Source organism: Cervus elaphus, chromosome 33, assembly GCF_910594005.1.
Source record: "Cervus elaphus chromosome 33, mCerEla1.1, whole genome shotgun sequence".
Classification (NCBI taxonomy): domain Eukaryota; kingdom Metazoa; phylum Chordata; class Mammalia; order Artiodactyla; family Cervidae; genus Cervus; species Cervus elaphus.
The window spans coordinates 27,487,427-27,495,798 of record NC_057847.1 but is presented as its reverse complement, the minus strand read 5'-3'; the positions used below and the strand labels follow the sequence as shown (position 1 = coordinate 27,495,798).

General features: G+C 44.6%; 1 long non-coding RNA gene across 1 annotated transcript; it reads right to left on the bottom strand.

Moving 5' to 3' along the window:
- Positions 1 to 487: 487 nt before the first annotated feature.
- LOC122688239 lies at positions 488 to 2,237 on the bottom strand. The gene is made up of 3 exons (XR_006339399.1): positions 2,109 to 2,237; positions 1,425 to 1,555; positions 488 to 1,320 (listed from the first exon to the last, which is right to left on the bottom strand). It is a non-coding gene; the product is annotated as an uncharacterized LOC122688239 (long non-coding RNA).
- Between the last annotated feature and the right edge of the window lie 6,135 nt (positions 2,238 to 8,372).

Sequence of the window (8,372 nt, the reverse complement as noted above, 5' to 3'; positions counted from 1 at the left end):
GGTGATGCCATCTAACCATCTCATCCCCTGTACACACACACACATATGTATATATTCTTTTTCATTATGGTTTATCACATATTGAGTATAGTTCTCTGTATTGTACAATAGGACCTCATTGTTATCCACTCTGTATATAATAGTTTGCATCTGTTAGCCCCAAACTCCCACTCCGTCTTTCTGCTATCCCCACATCCCCCTTGACATCCACAAATATGTTCTCTATGAGACCCACTCTCTTAATAGTCATTCAAGTAGTGTATGTGTCTGTAGCACCTGAGAGAGTCCTAAACTGGGTTCTTAGGAACCACTGAACCCGAAGAGTCAGACTGAGCAAGAGGGTTGGGATAGACTCCTGGGAGGACAGCATCTACAGAGGGCCTGAAGAAAGGGAGACTTAGGACGACTCTCCATCCTCCGGTGATCTCTCTGCTTCCTAAGCATTCTGAGTGCCATGGGATACCATCTCTGAATTATGTGTACTACTGAGTCTTGTTTTGGTCTTTGAATCCAAGGGGTTAGCCCTCATTCCAGATTGTATGCTCCTCTAGGGCAGGGGTTGCATCTCATGCCTCCTTCATTTCTTTCAAAACACCAGTCACTGTACATGTACTTGGTAACATTCCCAAATACAAGGTGATAAATGGATATCCCAGCATGTGCCATAAATGGCTGGCCACATCTTTCAAACCCAAGTCTCCCTGACTTCCTCCTTGATTGTGAAGAATTCCTAAGGCAGTTCACCATGTTCTCAGCATATGTGTTGGAGGCAGGCAGGAGAAGTGCTTATTTTATAGTCCAGACCCACATCTTAGCCCAGAGTGGCTGGAACGTGCCAGAAGTGGGAGATCAAGGGGTTGGCGAACTCTCTTGCCACTTCAGGTTCAACAACTTGTTCTCTTGAAATAGAAAGAGCTGCTCGGTTTGTGGGTTGTTTTTTTTCCCCCTAAGTTCAGATCCTTTTCTCAGAAATGCAGTTGCCTGTGGGAAACTGACACTCCCTAATGAGCCCTTAACAGCTGTCAGCCCCACAGCAATAGTAATTATTCTGCGGGCCTCTTGCTAAATTCCAGCGATGGTCTCTGCCAGAACTGGGGTGCACATGCGCACTGGAAGTGGTGGGAGATCCCTGAGCTCTTCGGGTGGGATCCTCTCCCTTCCCTGGGGAGGATTTGGCCTGGGCAGCTTCCAGGCAAACCTTCTGTAATGGAGGTGAGGAGGCCAGGGAGTGTATGCAAGGTTCTCAGGCTGAGCCTTAAGGCTGTTCTCCCAGAAGCAAAAAATCTGAGGCGCAGTCAGAGACTGAGCGATGACCCCAGCCTTGCCAAGAAAAAAAAAAAAAGAAGGTACATGAAACTTGTTAACATATAGAAAACCTTTCACAAATTAAACTCTCTCATTCTTTCTCCTTCAGTATTTTGTACCTTTTGACCGAAGCCCTCAGTGAGGAGTCCAGGACTAGGCTGTGGTCTTCTAGGTCTTCTACCACCAACTTCCTGTGGGACAATTCAGCTGATTGGCCTGGGCCTCGGATTTCTTACATCTGGATATCCACCTGTTCTAGCAACAAGATTTTACAATTACGCAGAATGTTCATTGGATAAGGTATGGACGGTCAACAGTTCTCAAATCATGTGTGGGAAAATAATTACAATTATTGGCAAGAATAGGAAGGGGGCTATTTCCAAGTGACTTGAATTGTTTGGGTGTCAGTTATTTATTTCATGGAGCCAAGGCCAAAATAAAGAGCTAACTGGGGAGGACTTGCAGCTCCCTGGTTGTTGCCTTAGTGTTTTAAATGGATGCTCTGTGGCTTAGTGAGCTAGAGAGTTCATTTTTCTAACTCATTTGAGAGTTCCCTCTGTGCTCTATTTCTCTCTCCCTTCTCCTTTCCCCAGTTTTTACCAGAACACCTGGGAAAGGCACGGGGGCAGGGATGTCCTAGATGGGTCAGCTGCTGCCCACAGCACATGCTGTAAGGGCTTTAAGCAAACAGTGCAGGATGCCTATCCAGAGGGCTGCCCCTCCCAGGCCATTCCATAGAGCTGGAGTCCAGCCAGTCCTTCCCAGCTGGCTCCGAAATCCGATGCTTCAGTGATTGATCTCACCATCTGACTCCAAGAGCCTTGCATGCTGGGGTGAGAGGGACATCTCTCAAGAGTGTGTTAATCCACACTTCCTGATGAGGTTTCCGAGCGCCAACTTCAGTTTTTTTCTCACTTGGTTGTAGATCTTTCTCTTGATCATCTAAAAACATCATTTGGTGTTACAAAGTGAGTTTTGTACTCTTTTATTCCCCTAGAATGTGAAGAATACAGAATCTGTGGTTTGGATCCTTCATGCCCATTTTGTATGTTCCTCTCTGTTGCCACATATCAGAAGGAACTATAATTGTTTGTGGTGGTGGTGTTTAGTCGCTAAGATGTGTCCGACTCTTTTGCCACCCCATGGACTGTAGCCCACCAGGCTCCTCTGTCCATGGGATTTCCCAGGCAAGAATACTGGAGTGGGTTGCCATTTCCTTATCCAGGGGATCTTCCTGACTCAGGGATCCAACCTGCGTCTCCTGCATTGGCAGACAGATTCTTTACCATTGAGCCACCTGGGAAGCCCAATTGTTGTGTGTGTCTTCATTTAACAATGATCTCTTCATAGATGAAAGCTGGGCTATATTTATTCCCGTTGATTCAGCAGCTAGCAACATGAGGTTCTTAGAACACAGTAGGTGTTAACTAAATGTTTTTGAATGACTGCTTTGCATGAACTACATGAGGGCATTATGATGATTTCCAGGAAGAGTGGAGACCATCCATCAAAAGTCAAAAATCAAAATGTAAAAAACTGCATGGGGTTTTAGTGTATCAGTAGGGGAAATAACATTTGACTCTTGAGTTCAGAGCCTGAGATAACTTTTCATGTCAGTATAATCCAACTACTGGTTAAATTGTTTTTTTCATAAATGACTCCAAAATCTTTTAAGATAACATGAAATCCCATGAGGCCTTAAACATGTAGATATAAAGAGACTGTATCTTCATTTATCCATTCATAAGTTTTTGTCAAATGAATGAATGAGTCTCTTTTAATAAACAGAAGATACACAAATTCCCTTTAATTTTCTTTGAACTCCATTATTTAAAAAAAAAAAATCTTACCTTTAAATGAGATAATATACACAAACCTACTATGATGTGTGGCACATAAATGTCAGCTATTTTGGTTATTTTATTGTGGATAATCAAGTGTCATGCTTCCCCATTCAGTACAAATCACAGCTAATGCCAAGAACTTCCCCACCCTTATGTTTTATTAAAAGCAAGTTAAAAATAACTTTTGGAAAATTCTGTAGCTAAATATACAGAATAATTTCTTATATCTGAAGCACTTTCTGTTTTGTAGCCCTTTTTTCTTTAGGAACACTTTGATATAGCAAGGCAACAAATATTACCTTCAATTTGTAGATTAAAAAAAATGGATGGTTTAGAAGAATTTGGCTAGATCTCAGGTCCCAATCTCTCTCCAGGGGCCTCTGAGTTGGTAGCTTATTGATGTGGTTCAGTTGCTAAGTCACATCTAACTCTTTGTGACCCCATGAACTGTAGCAAGCCAGGCTTCACTATATCCCAAAGTTTGCTCAAATTCATGTTCATTGAGTCAGTGATGCCATCCAACCATCTCATCCTCTGTTCTGCCTCATTCCCTTTGCTTTGCATGGAATCTGGTGAGGACAATTCTGTTCATGGAGTTCTTGGCCCCAGAGGCTCCTAGAAAATGGGGCTGGAGTAAAGGACTGAGAAGAGAGGAGACATGGAGGGAATTATGGAATTTCATTACTTACTGGTGTCTGCAAAACTCCTGAGAGGTTTTGGCTAATCCCATCAGGGAACTAGAGAGGGTCATCACTGCTCAAGAGGGTCTAGTGTTTTATTGGGTCATGCAGGGATCTTTCATTGTGGCCCCAGGGCTTACTTGTCCCAAGGCATGTGAGAGTCCCTGGTGGCTCAGATGGTAAAGACTCCGCCTGCAATGCAGGAGACCTGGGTTCAGTCCCTGGGTCAGAAAGATCCCCTGCAGAAGGAAACACCAAACCACTCCGGTACTCTTGCCTGGAGAATTCCATGGACAGAAGAGCCTGGCAGGCTACAGTCCACGAGGTTGCAAAGAGTTGGACCTGACTGAGAGACTCTCTCTCTCTCTCTCTTTCACACACACACACACACACACACACACACGGGATCCCAGTTTCCTGACCAGGTATGGAACCCATGTCCCCTGCATTGCAAGGCAGATTCCCAAACACTGGACCACCAGGGAAGTCCCTGGTGTTGTTTTTAATAATCCTGGTGAGCGAGGTCTTCTCACAGGACACACAGTCTCCTCACCCTCCACCCAAGCCTTCTCCGTATCTCAGCAGTGAGACTGGGCTCCACCCTCGGTGCCAGCCCCCATAGGTGCAGAGGGAACCTCCCTCTCTCCATAGGAGGCCCAGTGTGTAGGTGCAGTTTCTGACTTCACATGATCCTGTTGTCCCCAAATATGGGCACATGAGTCACACCCATTTTGAGGACAATTTTGCCATTTGGGACAGGAAGACAGATAGGAGATGACAAAGCTTACAAGATGCACAGAACCCCCATCTCTGGAGCAAGGCTGGAGTTAGAGGGAGGTGAGTGAGGCTGAGTCACTCAAGTGCAGGGTCTGATCTCATCTTTATTTAAAATGTGGATATTTTGTTTATCCTGGATTTTTTTTTTTTGCATTAAAATTATAATTGCCTTGATTACTGGCTTCTTTGCCCCTGACCCTCCTTACATTTTGACTGAGTCAGTAGTATTTAAATCACCAGGACTGTCAGACTGGTTAGATGTTGAACTGTCTTCTTGAGGTTCTCAGAGCATGTCAAGGCCCTGGTACTTCCATCATATCACAGAGCACCTTGTCACCTGAGTTAACACAGAGGCGTAACCATGCCCGGCGCAGGGTGGGAACTTGACAAGTACAGCTTCCCCTTCTTCCACTTGAGTGTGGAAGCATCTCAAAGCCTGAGCCATAACTAACACGCTTCAAGTGAATGTGGTAGTTGAGCATGTCTGTGATCTATTCTCCACTGAAACGGAAGGGTTGTCTTTACTTCGGAGGGAAGGAAGCTGTCTGCTTCTTCCTTTGAGCTCCCACAGCACTTTGTTTTCCCTAAATGACAGCTCTGACTGCTCGTGTTCACATGTCTGTCTCTCTAGATTGTGCTTCTCTCTATGTGTGGATGCTGTTTCCTCCCAGCACCCAGCACAGTGCTGGCCCTGGACCTGCTCAATAAGTGTTTGTGGAGTGAAGGCATCAATTGGCCGTGTTTCTGTATTTGTATTACTGTTCTCCAGTTTGTAGGTCACCCACCTGACGGGTATGGGATTTGATTTTATCATGATTGTGCCCCTCCTAATGTCTCTCTGAAGCTTCTTTTTCTTTGGATGTGTGGTACCTGTTTTTGGTGGGTTCCAGTGTTCTGTTGATGGTCGTTCAACAGCTAGTTGCAATTTTGGTGCTCTCACAGGAGGAGATGAGTGTACATCCTTCTACTCTGCCATCCTGAACTGGGAAAAAAAAAAAAAATTAGGTCATGTTTCTGACTCAGAAATTTTTGAGTAAATTTTGTATAAATTTTTGGTTCCAGAAATTCTATAATAAACCAGAACTGAGGGCTTTCTGTGAATGCTCTCTCTGGCTCTCACTTTCAGTATTGCCATTTGGGAGAGTTCAGTATATGTAGGATCTAGCCATTTAGGGATGTTCTTAGGAACTGTCCAGAATGCCTGTCACTGAAGATTATTATTTTAGCAACTGAAAATTTTTTTGGGTTAATTGGAAACTTTTCAGTTGCAAGCAACAGACTCCCGTTGAAATGAGCTAAAACGGGAATTAGTGCAAATAACAGGGCTGCAGAGTCTGAAATGATGTAATTAAAACCCCATCTGTCATTGGTGAAGATGGTTTTCAGCATCTCAAGGTTCACATGCAACCTGCTTTCAACTTCCAGTGAGGAAGAGCTCCTTCCATTGAACTCCACCAGGAAAGTGCTGGCAGAGACCCAGCCAGGCAGTCTCTGCCATGCTGAGATCATGTGCTCTAGATCACATGCTCACCAAAGAACCCATCCTTGGGGCCCAAGGGATGGGCTACCATGGACAGGCTTGGGTCATATTCCCACACCTGTGGCTAAGGGCAGGCCAGACGATCAGGTCCATGTGAACTGCATGGCCTGGGAGGCGATGGGGATGGGTCTGGGCTGGCAGAAGCAACAGATGCTTGCTATACTTGTTACACTGGGTATACTCATTTTCCATTTATTTTTCCATGTTTGCATTCAGTCTTATTATCTTATCTTGAAGTTGTGAATTCAATTATAATTGGATCCTTTTTAAGGTTTGGTGTTTACCTTTTTCTTTTTCGCTTTGGTAAATGTTTTCAGGCCTTCCCTGAGGTAGCCTGTTTTCTTGTTTCCCACTCTCCATCCTTGGTCTGCCTCCCTTTATTTACCAATATCTCCCCCATTTTAGTCCTCAGCTCAGGGTTGGTCTTCATTATCCAGGGTGTATCTTGGGCTTCTGGTTATAAACAGCAGTACCGTGTGTGTGTGTGTGTGTGTGTTTTGTTTCCAGTCCTGATTATCTTCAAATGTCACTTCTGATGTCTTCTAGATGGTTTCTATCTCATTTCACAGAGCCTGCTTCTGATAAGCCCCCGGGGATGCTCACCGAGACTGTGTGGTGAAGTTACGCCCCTTCGCCTGCATATGCAGCGTGCTCTCACTCCACCAAGCATTCGTGCTGTCATCTCTGTCTGAAATGACCTTGCCTGGCTAATTTCTACTTGTCCTTCAAGTGTCTAAGCAGGCATCACTTCCTTCAGGGAGCCCCCTATCCATCCAGACTGGGCTAGGGACAAAGTTCTCTCCTCATCAGCTGGTATAGCCATTTATGGAGCCAATAGTTTATGACTGGAGTCAGTTCAGATTGGTCAGTTATATATCTTCAATCCCCCTATTATATCATGTATTATGCTGTTCTGTATTCATCTATTTATCTTGCTCTTCTGGTAGATAGTGAGCAACTTGAAAACCAGGACTGTCTTTTAACTCTATTCCTAGTGTTGGGGACAAACCAGGCCCTTTGATAAATTTCTGGAGAATGACCCAACCCCTCCACCAAGGGTCTCTTAAGCTCTGCCTTAGGTCCCCACTATCCTCAGGGCTCACACTTGTTATAGCATCACTGCTATTTGTTGATGCATCTCATTTCCCCTGAGACATTGTAAAGCTCCTGGGCTAACCAACTATGTCTTCATTCAAATTTGTTATCTGCCACTTAGTCTGCCACCTGCCATATATCAGTTCAGTTCAGTCGCTCAGTCATGTCTGACTCTGCAACCTCATGAATTGCAGCACGCCAGGCCTCCCTGTCCATCACCAATAGGTGCTAAATAAGCATAGAAAAAATATTTTAAACTCTAAAAAGTTTCAAAGTGGCAGTTTATTACACATCCTTTTGTTTTTATATCTACTGAAGTTCTTGGCTAGTTTCATATGAAGTGAACCATGTGATTTTTGTCAGCACTTGGTTTGGATGTTCCTTAGATACCTTAGATACTAGATGCTCTCAGATACCAGACTATTGAGTAGCATGACTAGACTTCAGTTCCTTTTGATATTATGATGACAACAAACTCTGAGAGACAGTGAGCACAGTCTGGACATTCTGTGTATCCCATGTCCTGAAATGTGTCTTTATTAGGCATCTTGCAGATGGGACTTAAGTCTTTGAACTGGATTCCAAGACCTCAGGCTGGTACTGGATATAAACGGACTGGAGTTTTTATCCAAAACTGAAGGTGGGGTGGGATCATGTCCACGTAGGTAGGAGAACAAGAACTGGTTTGCAAGTAGAGAATCCAAAGGGAGCAGAAGCCAGAGAGACCCCGGAAAGGAGGTACTGGAAAGACTTCAGAGGCAATGAAATGCAGCAAGGACCTCGTCTCTGCAAATCTACAGTTGGGTCTGTGGGTGGAGAGGGATTGTTTGGGGGCCATGGGTGAGCTCTGAAAGAGCCAGAAGAAGTTGACCTCTTGGTTTTATGCAGCAGCAAGCTTGAAGGCCACCACAAACATACCATGTATGTCAGAGGACATGGTATAGATGGAATGATGAGCTTACCCTGAATTGGTCTTAGCCTGGCAGCCTTTGGGGCACGATGCAGTGGAGGAAAGATGGGTTTGTTGTTCTCTTCTGTGTTCTGAGCAGTCCAGTCTCTGACAGCCAAAAACTCTTCCTTGTCCCAGAATGAGGCTGAACTAGCTTACATAAATATGATAAATAATGTGTC